General features: G+C 43.3%; 1 protein-coding gene across 1 annotated transcript in view; it reads left to right on the forward strand.

Annotated features, from left to right (window-relative positions):
• Positions 1–14,247, forward strand: part of LOC310946001 (tetratricopeptide repeat protein 28-like) — a gene marked incomplete at its 5' end in the record, with an annotated part of 172,383 nt that overhangs the window by 88,916 nt on the left and 69,220 nt on the right. The window lies entirely within an intron of this gene.

Raw genomic sequence — 14,247 nt, forward strand, 5'->3', positions numbered from 1 at the left:
TGAGTGCACTGCGGCTAACACAAGCACTGTGCGAAGACACCTGCAGCATCACCACAACTCTATGCTAAAATCAACTGTGCCTTGAAAGAAATGACTGAAAGTTAAAGAAAATAATGTTAAAATGGTGTTCTTGTGAACCTAGTATCGTGTATCATCTCGTGATCTGAGGGTCTCGTCACAACCTTAGTAGAAACCCAAAATCCGAGTATGAACACTGAAAATCAGCATAATTTGAAACCTATGAGCACACTGGGAGTCCTCAGTGACAAACACTTTGTGTAAATTGATATAAGAAATATTCTAGTGTGATTGCTTTGCATATTCTCAGTAGTACGGGACATTAAATTGTCCTTCTCAAAATCCTTCCCTTCTGTTCCGTGTTGTCCCCGTTCAATCACAGGTATCTGTGGAACATGGGACTTCTCTGTAAGCCTGGTGTCACTCTCCCAGAGCCTGAAGACAGCAAAGAGAGGAGGGGGATTTGTCTTCCTTTCCCCTTCACTTATCTCTTTTGTTTGTCCTGGTTTCCATAGATGAGCAGCAACCCTCCATTCTTTTCTCAAGCGAAACTAAGTGCTGCCGCTACTCTCGACCTGCCAGCACCAAATTGGCAGCCTGACCTTCTTTTTCTTCCTCGGGGCGTCCGCACAAAGCCATACCTCTACCATGGGGGAAAAATGCAATTAAGAGGTGACATAAACACTGAGCACCCGTTGTAGCCGTGCCCGGGAAAGAGGAGGGGGGTAAGGCAGCTGCCATTGTGACACGCATGCATAGATACTGGTCTATTAATTGGACTTTACGCATTGCAGAGTGACACCGGGGTGAACAGAATAGATGAAGAACAGTGCATGTGACTCCGTCTCGTTGAATGAGCCTCGACAGGCGAGTGTTGTCAAACTTTGACCTGGCTGGTGTACACATTAAGTGTGGCTGCTCTCTGACCTTGTGTTTTGATTCGTTGTAGGCAATTATCCTCTTATGTATCGGGACTCATACCAAAGAAAATATGCAAAGTACCCCTGATGCTAATTTTAGCACTGTCCCAGTCAAATACACTGACCAATCAAAACAGTCTAGGCTTTCTCGGAAGGGGGGCTTAAAGAGACAGACGTTAAAACTGAGAGTGTCAGAGAGAAGGTGAATAGAAGTATCCTCGGACAGTATGAGAAAAAAAAAATCTTTTTTTGAACATTGAAGCACATAAAGCACATGTTTAAAACAAAACCTACCTCCACTCTTGTAGCAACAAAACTGTTGCTAACAAATGGCGATCAAAGAAAAATGGGCTGCCTCGCCCCTATCTCCAGGTGAAGGTGTTCATTACAATACAAAAACATCAGTGTCACTTTAATTGAGCTCAAAAGCTTGAAAATATCTGCAATTAATACATGAATTACGCCCCATGAAAACAGAAGACCTTTTTTTGTAACGTGATATGAGAATACCTTGCAGTTTTTATTTTAGAGTAGAGGAAGCTCATTAAAACAGGCACTGAGGGAGAGTGGTGTTTAATTGCCGTCTAAGGTGTGTGACATTTGAAGTAGCACATTGAATCTGGCCCAGAGTCCAAAAGGTGTTGTGAGGGAGGGAGTAATTACTCTGGTCTCTCCAGGCAACGGGTTTAATAAGACGACTCTGCGATAGAAGGGACATACGCACGCTCAGACACATGCACATACCACACACATTCATTTTAAAGAGGTCATGCAGACCTTTGTGGTGTCACATTTTGTTTGCTTATGTCTGTCTTTTTGTATTTGATGGTGATGATTTCAGCAGATTAAATAGTAGATAGTATAACATATAAGAACTTCCAGCGTCTCAATCCATCTGCTCCAGTATATGCTGTAATTATTACTGGGTATGAACATATCTTCATATGACCCTCTCTGAGAGGGATCATGAGTGAACTACATGCTTGGTTAGGCTTGTAAACAGCCTGCCGCTCCACCATGTCTGTGCTTACCATGTTTGTACAGCAGATGAGTGGTTCCCTGGTCCTCTCCTCAGGATTGTTTAGCTTTCAGACCCCTGACAGAGGAAAGGAAACCCCCTTGGGGAAACATGAAGCACTACAGGTTGAATGAAATTCTCTCTGAACACTCCAAAGCTCCCTTCATCTCCACAGGCTCTGGGGGAAAAAAGCACCAGAAAAAAGTTTAAAACAGGATGCTTAATCCAGCATCAACAGAAAAAAGCATAGTAGCTCATGGATTTCTTTTTTTTCTTTTTTTTTTTTTAACCCAAGAGAGAAAACACTTTAAAAGAGGCCCAGCATGATAGACCAGCATAATGAGCCATCACTGGCTGATATTAGGAAGTTTATTCATAGAGTAGCACTAGAAGATGGCTTAGTGGAGGATGTTATCTTAATGACACAACATGATAAATGATGCAGGGAGGATAGTGTTAGGAAATAGTTAGGATATATGTTGTAACATATTTTCCAGCACAGAGAGCAGTAATATATTTAGCAGAAAAGAAAATATAAGCAAAAGCATGCTCTTGTTGGATGCTGACGCATAAAAAGGCTTACTGTACAAACTGCTGGCAAAAATGGTATTAAACGAAAACGATGTGATAGCGCGGGGCTCTCTGCTCATGTTTTACAATTAGCTCAGTAAGCATGATATAATATGCTTCAATATCTGTATTGTAGTCAAGTAATAGAACATCACTCATACACAGTGCCATCTAATGATAAGTTATGAGAGTGAGTCCTCCTTTAAATGGTCCTTTAAATGTGTGTGTGTGTGCGTGCGTGCGTGCGTGCGTGCGTGCGTGCGTGCGTGCGTGCGTGCTAGTGTGCGTGCGTGCTTAAATTATGGTAGGGTCTCAAAAAAGGGCTAGTGGCTCAGTAAACGATGGCGATGGGGTTAGCTCCATCGACTGGGGTCATCACTCCCTGGAAAGCCTGATAGGTAATTCATACACCTTTTGCTATATTCGGGGGCTGGGGGTGGGGGAGGGGGGGGGGGGGGGGGGGGGGGTCACTGCCTTTTCACCATTTATCACGCCACATCTTTTCCTAAAGCCCTTCAACCCTACTGGTTTGCGCTCAGGCAGTCAACTGTTGCATTAATACAGAGAGATGAGAAGTGCAGTGTGGGGAGGTACAAAGCCTTCAGTATTTAGCTCTAGCCAGAGAATCGTTCCTCTTGTTAGCCAAACTGTCCTCTAGGTATTGCACCACAGAGCTGTGAGTGTAGACCGGTAGGTCTGGACAACGTGATAATTTGAATTTGCAGGTTTCGCTGATGTTCATTTGCAAAGTGCACTCGCGGACCTGCACCTTGCTCGGGGTAATCATTAGCACAAGAGGACAATTTAGTATTCTGCTCAGCTGAGGCACTGACTTAGAGGGGTCCCTGGCTTCTGTTTCTATTAGTGTCTTGGCCTGCGGCTGCATAGCCAACACTTCAATGAGAGCTTTCTTAACGCGTGGCCATTTCTCTGCTGCAGCTGTTGCCCATCTAACTCTCTAGCTTAGGGATAGAAATATGACACTAGAGAACACCCATAGTATTCTCATGCTCTAGCCCTCTGTCTTGTCTTCTCTACTCCACTCGCGATTTCACATCCAATTTTCCCATCGGCCAGTGACGCTCATTCCCCTGAGACCCCTGGCTACTGCGGGATCTCTGGACTCCCCTGTGAGTGTATGTGTGTATGTACTCTTATTGATCAGGGCTGTGTCTCTGTGGCTCTGGGCTTCTGCTGCTGTTATCGCTGCAGTGTGGAGGGCAGGGAGGAGGGAGTGTAGTTCACAGCAATGAGAGCCTTAGGATAGTGTGTGTGTGTGTGTGTGTGAGATCTAATGGGATTTACAGTATGCACAGCGAGTTTTCAGTTTGGGCTTTTTCTCTTGCGAGCACAACAATTTACACAATTAAACGAGCCATAATTACAGCCTATTTGGTCTGACAGCTAGATAACTGTCCAGCAGGAGAAAGGTAACAAGAGGATACAGGGGGCATTAACAGTGAGTATAAACAGGAGTTTAGCTTAAGTGTAATGAGGAGTAGTGAGATAAAAAAAACTGGCCAAAATACAACAAAGGGAATGTTGTTTATTTCATATTTAAGAGAAAATAGTTATCTGGAGCAGAAGATGTTAACTCCTGAATTTCATTCAGAGAAAAGTGGAGGTGAAGGAAGGAGAATTCTTCCTTATATTCCCTTTCCTACCTGCTTTATCCACAGATCCATTTTCCCATAGTTCTCTGCTCAGTGGGTGTGCATAGGACTTTTATGATGGATTGCACTGTTGGTCCTTTGCATGCATGTGAATAAATGGGTGCAGTGTGCATATATTCCCCTTCCCTCCTTCTTTCCTCCATCTGCCTGCATCAACCCCCCCTCAACCACCAACCCCGTCCCCCATTCCCAAAGTTGTCCTTCCCACTCTGCTCAATCCTTTTCTCGCACTTCAGCTGTTTCAGACATGTGTGCAGAAATGTATGCTGGGACACGTGTACATGTACTTATATTTTCACATATGGCTATCGCACAGACGCACAAACACACTCAGCAGAATGACGTAGCACTCAAGGCACCATTCCTCCGTGGCCACAGTGATTAATTACTTTTAACAAAGCAAACAGAGTCCTGCTTGTCCGGATCAATCTTTTCTCTGTCTTGGTGCGAGGTGCTGTCACCAGTAATTGCCAAACTCTGTGTAGTATGAAATGAGGGCCACTTTAACCTCTCCCTCATCCTAAGCTAACCATAGCCTTAATTTTCTACGCATGTGCTGCTGCTCTTCTGGCTCCCATGGCTCCACTGTCATCTTTTCCACTTTATTCCTCTTCCTCCATAGTGCCACCTTATTTTCTTGTAATGCAAACCCTTCCTTGGGACTTGTAGTGCTTTTCAATATAGCTGTAATCTCGTTTAAATTCTTATCGGTTTTATTAGCTGCCATATGCTTTTAGAGCAGCACATACAAAAATCAAACATCATGCTTCCTGCCATCCATGCATACTAATTGGCATCGCTCTGCCAGGCTGATCAAACACCATTAATGTATTTGTAGTATATATTTGTTTCCAAATGAGAAAATTAATACATTCTGCTACTACAGCCAGCTTGGTGCGGTGAGCCCCATTGATTGTTGGCACCAACAGTATGACTCATAGCTCTTTTATTTGGCTTGCTGTGTGTGTGTTTATGTGCATATTTTCTGCCGGCGGATTACTTTTATGTTGCGACCAGTTGCCAGAGGAGTTTCAATTAACATATTTACTCTTTTTTTTAACCTATTAAGTGTCCACAGGTGGTATGGAAACCTGTTCACTTCATATTATTACTGGACAGGCCATCCAGTCACGCAGCATGCGTAGAGATAGATATCAAAGCCAGGGATATACAGCTAACGTGATTAGCAGGCAGACACAATTAATGATGCATGGTGATGGCCAAAGAACGCTGAGGGAACTTGCTGTTTAATGAGCTAACACAGCGACTGTGCAGATGTGTTACAGGACCATTCAGTGTTATCAGAGACTGACGCCTCCTTTCAGTAGAACTCTGCCAATTAGTCCTATTATGGGAGTTGACTGTCAAGATTTGAGTCTAAAATAGAAGGTACTTGTTGTTAATATGCGCATTAGCAGAATTGTGCTTGTTAAAATGTGCATGTTTTGTTTTTTCCTCTGTGGGTGTGACATCTCCTGGTAAAATGGTACTGTTGAACTACATCTGGGATTGACTCATAATTCTCAATAGGAAAACAGCCCTGGAAACCTCTCTCATTAATAATGAAAACTCCACACTGGTCCACCCATAGTGTTACTTTTTTCAGCTTCTGATGTGTTCCCTTTTCATGTGCCGGAGCATGTCATATATATGATAAGTAGAGGAGTCTGTCCGCGTGGGACTCATCACACACTTAAATTGGTGCAGCATGGAGTTTATATTGCAGTGTGGCCGAGGGGGAATTAGCGAGTCTATATATAAACCCCCTGCCGCATGTGTTGTGAATTAAAGTGCATTTATCTGGTAATCGCTAGGGAGATCTCCGTGTGCACAAGCATGGCGAAGCAGTGGCGCTGCGGCCACAACAGCCCAGTGAACTGATGCTGCTGCTGCACTGGGAGATGGGAAGGAGAAACAGGTCAAACTCAATAAAGAGCTCTGATAGCCTTGATAGCAGCAGACATGTATAGTACGCTAGGAAGGAATAACAAGAGGCATCTCTTTCTATCCTTTATGTGCTAACCTTTATCTCTCTGTCTGAGCCTCTTCCTGTGTCTTTCCACCGCCTCCTAGTTTAAAGTCTAACCCTTTGGGTTACATCACCATTGTCTTTCCTCACCCTGCCCTCTCCTCTGTATCCACTCTTTTTCGGCCTTTCGTGCCTTATCTGTTATTCAACTTTCCTTTACTCAATCATGTATGACTTCTTACTAGGAGAATCAAAAGCAGTGGGGCTCATGCCATGCTTTTCATTAGAGCCCTCCATAAAGGCTGAGTGTGAGTCTTTTTGAAGTATTGCAGGGCAACTCTTGAGAAGCCACCCTGTCAAGTAGCCTGGGCTACTGCCTCTTGTTTGATGAAGCAACTTCCCACCAAGGCCAGAGCAACCTAACGAACCCAGTGCTGACATTGACAAGGAGCATCGCCTACTGTGTGGCACTGTGAGGAGACGGGGGTAATGACTTTGTGGACTTTGTCTCTCTTTGGGAACTTCTAACTCAACTAGCAGTACCAAACCCCAAAAAACACCTCAGGCTCAGAAATACCTCTTACACTTGGCAGCCGATTTTTCACACCTTGAAAAAATGCCAGTTTGAACAGCTTTCAATTTGAACGTGCTTAAAGATTTGTGAATAGGATGTTGCATTTGTTACTACATCAGCCTTTGTCTCCCACTAGAAATCCAATACATTAGTTGAGACGTGAAGCACAGAGTGTCATGCTTTGAAGAGGCGTCGAGAGAGGGTCAGTTGGACATGACTACCCATCCTAATGGCTAATGGAGATGCCTGGTTTCCCATGTTGAGAACATGTGTCTCTCAGCCAGTGTTTACTAAGAGGAGGGTATTTTTCAGCCATGCTTGAGTTCACTGTCAAAGCCAATTAAGGGAGTACAAATGAAGATGGAGGATGTGGTGCCTCAGGCCAGGAGAGTACAGCACCGGGGCCAAGTAGCCTCTTCTGTCGGCAATGGGGCACTAAACCCATCAGGGACGCATATGGTCAGGTCTGCTTATTCAATTGACATTGGCTTTGCATAATCAGTACAATTTGTATCGCAAAACGTCATTTTTATTTCTATCATGAGCTTATTTATTGCACTGGTTTCAGGATTGGGAGGAAGTGCAGGAATCAACACGATCATCAGCAGAGAATGGAGCTCCTTGCTTGATGAGCCTTTTTGGTAGCAAAAAATAATGTATAAAATGTAAGCCTTGTAGGTAATTTGCAATAAAGCCTTTTATGGCCACCTCTTGCGTAGTCATGGTGGAAAGCACTCCTGCAGCCTAGAGTTTGTTCTCTTTTTCAGGTTCACCATCTGGCCTTGATTGATTAAAGCTCCTTTAAGTAATTAATGCCCACTTTAATTGAGAGTCAGCCCCTGTGGCTGTGGGTTTCGTGTGCAGTGCTCAGGCAGAGCAGAGCCAAGGATCTAGTTGAGAGGGGCACGGAAATCTGTTTAGCACCCTGACCCTCTCAGCCTCACATCTCAAGACTCTTAAGATGCTAATACGAATGCAAGTATGCTAGCTGCATCCGTGTGACAAATCGGGCTATAAATCATAGTGGTGTGTGTGACAAGGTTTTTCTAACATTGAAATTAACATGCTTAGAATGAGCTACTGGCATATTGCCATTTTATCTGCTGGTTTATCACTTTCCATTGGTCTGTTTCCTTTGTGAAAACCTCAGTTGTGGTGGACATGCACATAGCGGAAAGAAAATTGAATTCCCTCTGCCAAACTGTGTATTGTGACAGCATGTCACTGCACGACCTCACAGTTTGCCACTATTGTGATGTTTCATCTGTTTGTGATAAATGAGCAATATCAGTTTTCCCCTTCTATTTCGCTTCGACTGTCACAATGGATGTGCACAACATGTCACTTCCCCGATCACAAACCCTGAGCTTCTTTATTGAAGCTTCTCTTTGTCTTTTGGTAATTGTTTTTAGAAAACATTAAACCATCCCCCCAAGCTAGATAATAGGAGACACAGTGCATACAGAGTGTTCAGCATTGATTCCACATACCTGACTATGACCTTTCCAATCTGAAGTCCGGCGCTAGCTGCCAGTTTGATGTGAGCTGGCTAATCGATTCCTCGCAGGCGTGAGAGAGTACTTCAATGTTTCGCACACTGAACCCTCGACCAGGCTTTCTGGATTTTACCTGGATCTTATTGTCGCCACTCACTGAATAATGAAACATTTACCCTTTAATTGCCAACTCCACAAAGAAAGATCAGTTTAATTTGCTCTCATTAAAGCCATCTAATCTAATGGGCTAATTAAGGGCTTTGGATGGAACAGCAATCACCAGAGTCTACAACGCCCTGAGGGAGGTATACATCAATGGATCATAAATATTTTACTGCGTCTACCTACATGCAGATTGCAAGGTGCTTAAATTTGACTTGCGTAAGTGCCTAACATGAACCTTTGGTGTGGCTTATGTTGTTAACATTAAATTACTGTAGGTTTCACCTGGGTAGTTCTACAGAAGCCCTCCAGGTCAGCATATAGAACAAAAAAAAAATTGTGAAAATGCAACATTTTCCATCGATTGCCTGGATTAATGCAGAAATCTTTCCCTCTGTGTGAGGAAAAGTGACTCTGTCACTGTTTTTTCTACACTGACACAACACGTACACACAGATAAACACACACATGATCGATGTGGGTCAGGGGTGTTTGCTGGTTTAGGGTTTGAGCTTATTAGATTGTGGAGATGGTAATAGACAGGCAGCTGTGTCATGATTCTATCCTAGTGACCCCCGAGGCCAAAGGTTCATGTTTGGCCCAAGGCGACGGGTGTAATGCCCCTGCCGCCGCCTCTCTGAGGACCGACCTCAGACCTTATGTGTCCTGGGGGAAAGAGATCTGCACCTGCATGGGTGGGTAGAAACTCACTCACTTGGCTTCAGAAATAGATTTAATTAAGTACAGGCTCAATTGTGCTCTACTGTGGCTTTCCGTTTGTCAAGTTGAAGAGCAGAGGGCCCAGAGCAGCAATCATTACATTTCACTTTTTTCAGCTGCTCTCCCAGCTAATTTGTCATGGGCGACAGTTATCCCTGGATATTTAATTAAGCAGCTGACATTTTGTGTACCCTGCGAATCGACTGTGTCACCTTGAAAATGTTGTGGCAGACAATTGCGATGGGATGGCAGAGGCACATGTCTCGTTCGACACATGACATTTTTAGGTCATATGGGAAACCAGGCAACAACACCAATAGTTAAAGAGCCAAGACAGAGAGTTAAGAAAGGCAGCAATCCCTTTGTTCTTGTCACACAATTAGTGTTAATCTGATCCCAATGTCCTTGCCTGTGTGGAAAGCTGTTTTCAAGTAATACATGTTTGTTTGAGACAGATGGGTGGTTTTCTTGAGGAGTTATTGATATGTTTTTCTTCACTTTGTATTTGTGTGTGTGTGCAGTGTATTTGCAGCCTGCTGTCCCTGTTTGATGGTCTGATTTGGGTTCCATTATGTTGGCAGCAGGGATTCTGTTGAGAGTCGTCACATTGGCACCAACTGCCCTGTGGGTGATCAGAAACCATCTGCAGCAGGCGTATCCTAAACACACTACAGCAATGAAGGGTGTGGCACAGTCTAAACGGAGCTTACGCGGCTTCTATTGATTTCCACATTTGAGAGCATCTCTATTATTGCTGATCACCGATCACAGCACAGCAAGCCGCACAAGTCCTTGGGCTACTGGAGCACAGCTGGAGCAGTTGGTTCAATGACAGGCTGCCTGCATTGTGGGCGAAGAGTTATGTGGTATGTTTAGTGAGACATCATTGTGGTTGAGATTTTACAACTCTGAAAGTGTGGCAGGAAACAGCTTCTATTGTACGTAAATAACCTGACTACATGGGTGGGTTTCCAGCTCCAGTGTCCAGTGTACAAATTAGCAAATTCATTAATTTTGTCTGTGTTTTGGCACTGCATACATCTCATAGTGCAACCTTAGATGTAGAATATAAATATACTTTCAGTGCGTTTACATGCAGTTTAAAAAACGGGTTAAGGACATACTCCAGTTTCTTAAAAACCATGTAAACACCGTACCCTGGGTCAAATTTGAGTTTTCACGCCCTGGTTAACACACCTAGATAACTTCTTCGGTACCCCGATTATTCGTGCATATAAACGGCCTTCCCGGAAGTCGAGTTATTCCCGTTATTTTTCCATTCAACCCAGCTCATGTAAATGGGGGGGGGGGACTTCAGTGATCTTAAACGATTATTCCCTTAACCGGGGACCATATTCCAGTTACTGCTGTGCATGTAAAGGCACAGAGTAAGTGTGTTTAATGTATAGGCTCCTGGAAATATACAACAACCTAGTGACCAAACATGGTTTTCCAAATCTGTGGGAGACGGTATGTTTTTGTCAGCATTCATCCTATTCTGTAAGGAACTGTGTAGACAGGATCCTGAATGTGCACATACAGTTTACTAGATCTAATAGAGTTGTTCTAATATCCATATCAATATCAGAAATGCCTCAGATCCTGCCTAAAATGCTGGTTCGGGTATTAGTGATAGTCCCGAACTTGAAAGTAGTTTCACTCGCATAAAAAACAACAGATTTTTCAGAAATCAATTCTTCTTTGCCTCAAAACAGTAGAATACACAACACAACAGAACGCAACTTCAGTGCTGTTGCACTTCTGTTTTATACCTTTGATGAACAATTGATTTACATTTTTAAATGTCTTTTATTTTACTAAATTGTAATTAAAGGAAGTTCTATGGCTGTCATTCTCTGTATGTATTTGTTGATGTTATACAACAATGATAGCAACCATGCGACATCCATAAAGGGTTAGTAGGTAGTGTTTTTTGTGTGTGTGTTTTTAAATTTTTTATTATTTGGGCCTTTTCATGCCTTTACTGGAGATTGACAGGAAATGGTTGAAAGAGAGAGGGGGACATGCAGCAAAGGGCCGTGGGTCGGAGTCCAACCCTGGGACGCTGCAAGGACTTTCAGCCTGTATACGGGGCACCTGTTGGCTCAGTGGTTAGAGATGTTTTTTTAACCCACTCGTAATGAGTCAGTGCTTGGTATTGAACAATATGCAAGTTTCATAATCAGTTGGGAAGGAAAGAATGGCATAGGAACATCTCTTATATCTACCTTGCCATGTGCAAAATCATAATTCAGTTGCTCGTAACCATTAAGCATAGCTAGTCGTAATATTTTCAAGGAAAGATGTAAGCCTATTAGGCCCAGATTTTGAACAAGGATAGAGAAGCCAAACATAGACATGCTCCCAAGGGCTGAGAACACTCCTGGGGTTTCAGTGTAAAGAAGAGGAGCCTACGAAGGGGGCAAGGACATATGTCCATGCATTAATCTGCTAATAGGAAAGGAGCCTCAAACAGCTGGTCTAGGGCCAAACTCCCAATCTTGATCTTGTCAACTTTCTGTTCAGCTAACAGGATCTTATTGTGAACAACAGAGCTGTCACTGAAAGAAAAGTGTCTGTGTTTCATTCTGAATGTCTTGTTAGAGAGAAAGGGAGCGTATATGACTTGGTGTGTGCAGGAGCTTGTTTCACCATATGTGTGCAGAGAATGTTGGATCCCTGCAGTGTCTAGCACAGTATACCAGAGTGAATAACTTCTTTTTTTTTTTTTTTTTAATTTTGCATCATTTCCTTCTTCCTCCAAAGCATAAAAACATGAATATTTAAAACTACATCAAACAAGCATTCATGAAATATTAAAATGTTCGAGAAACAAGAAAAGCTTTTATCCTCTCTCTTATTCGTATGTGTTTTCTAGCCCCTCACTTTCTCACCCTCTCTCTTTTGCTCACACACACACACACACACTCACTGACACACATGCGCATTAGCACTCCCAGAATTTACCCACGGGTAAGAACGACAAACCTTCCCGCACAATCCACTCTTCTGTGGTATCAGCACATTACTGCATTAAATAGAGGTGGCAAAGATGCAGGATGGTTCAATAATTTACCTTGGCTGGAATTTCAAGCAAAACACATGATTAGAAGTCTTGGTTTCTGGATGTCATGTTGTACAAGATGCCTAACAGATGCGTCAAATTTCAGGAGGGCGTGTGCTCTGTGAGAACTTTGCCTTCGGAGGACTCATTCTCTAATAGGCATCCTGTTTAGGGAGATGGTTTTTGGCTAAGAGATTAAGCGTTGACTTGTACCCTTCTGTTGCCTATGTAATGTTGTATGTTGACATGGCAAAGTTAATCTGTGGAGCCCTCTCTTTTGCTGTAATGCTCTCTGTCCCCCCCCCCCCTCTACTGTACCTCTCTCTATCTATCTCTGCCTGGCTAAGAGCGAAGCGAGGCTGTGCTAATCACTGTAGCCCCAGCTCTAAGCAGATCCTGCTGTGTTTTTAGAAAAGATCCTGTTAAGCGTGAATTAAAAAAAATGTTCTAGGGGTAACATCTTGCTCTCCCCTTTCCCATAATGCCTCATACCAATAGCATAGCTAACCTTTTGGTGTTATTTCTGCGCCTTTGTCCTCTTATGCACTATTTGGTGCTCCTCTACGCTAGTATTCTAATGTAAATTCAAGTGAGCCCTCTGTTTTATGAGCATCATTGGTTGAATTGACTTGTTGGATTATGCAAAGGCTGAGGTTCTATCTTGTGTGTACGTCTTTGTGCAGCTACATGATGTGTTTTTGAAGGCACTGAGAGATTAATGGAAGAAAAAAAAATCCCATAAGGCTGCACGGCATATTGATTCTGTCATTTTTGCCGTGGCGTTTTCGTTTATGCATTTGTACTCGCGCTTGTGTTTTGCAGTATTTTAATGCACTCTCCCTTCAGTCTTGTCTTTCAGCCCTATGTAGGACAGCATAGGGTAAAATAAAAGGATTAAAGAAGATGGCAATTTTTGTTTGAAGCAAACCTTATATTATCCATCTTTTTTCTTTCCCCGGTCGTCTCAGTCAGGGCACGCCGCTTCGGAGAATGAAAGAAAGATCTGTGGGTGAGCAGTCATATTGTAGGCAAAATCTAATCAAAGGGAGAAGTGCTTTTAAATGTCTTTTGTTCCCCCGGGCCAAACGTTTCTGGGCCCCCCCACTCTCGTCAATGCGTCCTTCCCAAACTCCACCGCCACTAGATGCAATTAATATTGAGCGGGTACCCTGGCCTGTACTCCCCTCATATAATAACAGTGTTAGAACAAAGGTTAATGCTTTGAATCTAATCTCTGTCCTCGTCGTTTTCGATGGAGTTGTGATGCAAGTGAAGGGAGACAGAAACTTAGAGGAGGGCAGCGGGTCTAGAAAGAGATTGGTAGTCAGTGGGGGGCTCGGGGAGAAAGCAAAATTAATTACTGGTCTCTATAAATTCGATGTCATGTCTCATTCTCTCTAATCCTCCTCGCCTTTTCCTCTGCCTAGCGGTGCTAACAGAGAAGCTCGGGAAGACTAATGAAAAGGCCTCTTAGATGCTAATGGCAAATTAGCCTTGGTGTCACTTTTTGAGTGAGTACAGTGACTGCCTGCTCATTGAGGAGGTGACCAGACGGAAGCCTGGATTGCTGCTGCCACGCTAACACACAAAAGCATCAGAGAGTATACATTTTCAACACATTCTGTTGTTTCTTTGCCACACACATAGCTTGTCCTTCGTTCACCCCCATGCTTTGCTGCTGTAATTGTGAGCCCAGATATGACTATTCGGAGACGCTTTGCTTTCTCTTGGGGGATTTAGTAGTTTGGATTGTGAATAATGAGCTGGATCTAGTTCCATCTCTCTTTGCTGCTGTTGTTAGACTGGACCAGAGTCAGGTTTATCAACTCACTTGGATTATTTTCTGATCAGGCCTCCGACACAAACATACTGAGTCACACACTTGGATAAAACATGTCTTTTCTCTGGTGAGTCCAGAAAAAACACACTTATTGATGGGGCTTTGGATCCCAGAGACAGCGTCTGTTTTAGTTTTCATCTGAAGAATGTTCCAAGACAATTTAGTCCCTCACAGAAAGATACAGTATGTCAGCAGTCACATGCAGTTTATATCTCAGTGGTGC

Source organism: Echiichthys vipera (assembly GCF_963691815.1).
Source record: "Echiichthys vipera genome assembly, chromosome: 4".
NCBI classification, from domain to species: domain Eukaryota; kingdom Metazoa; phylum Chordata; class Actinopteri; order Perciformes; family Trachinidae; genus Echiichthys; species Echiichthys vipera.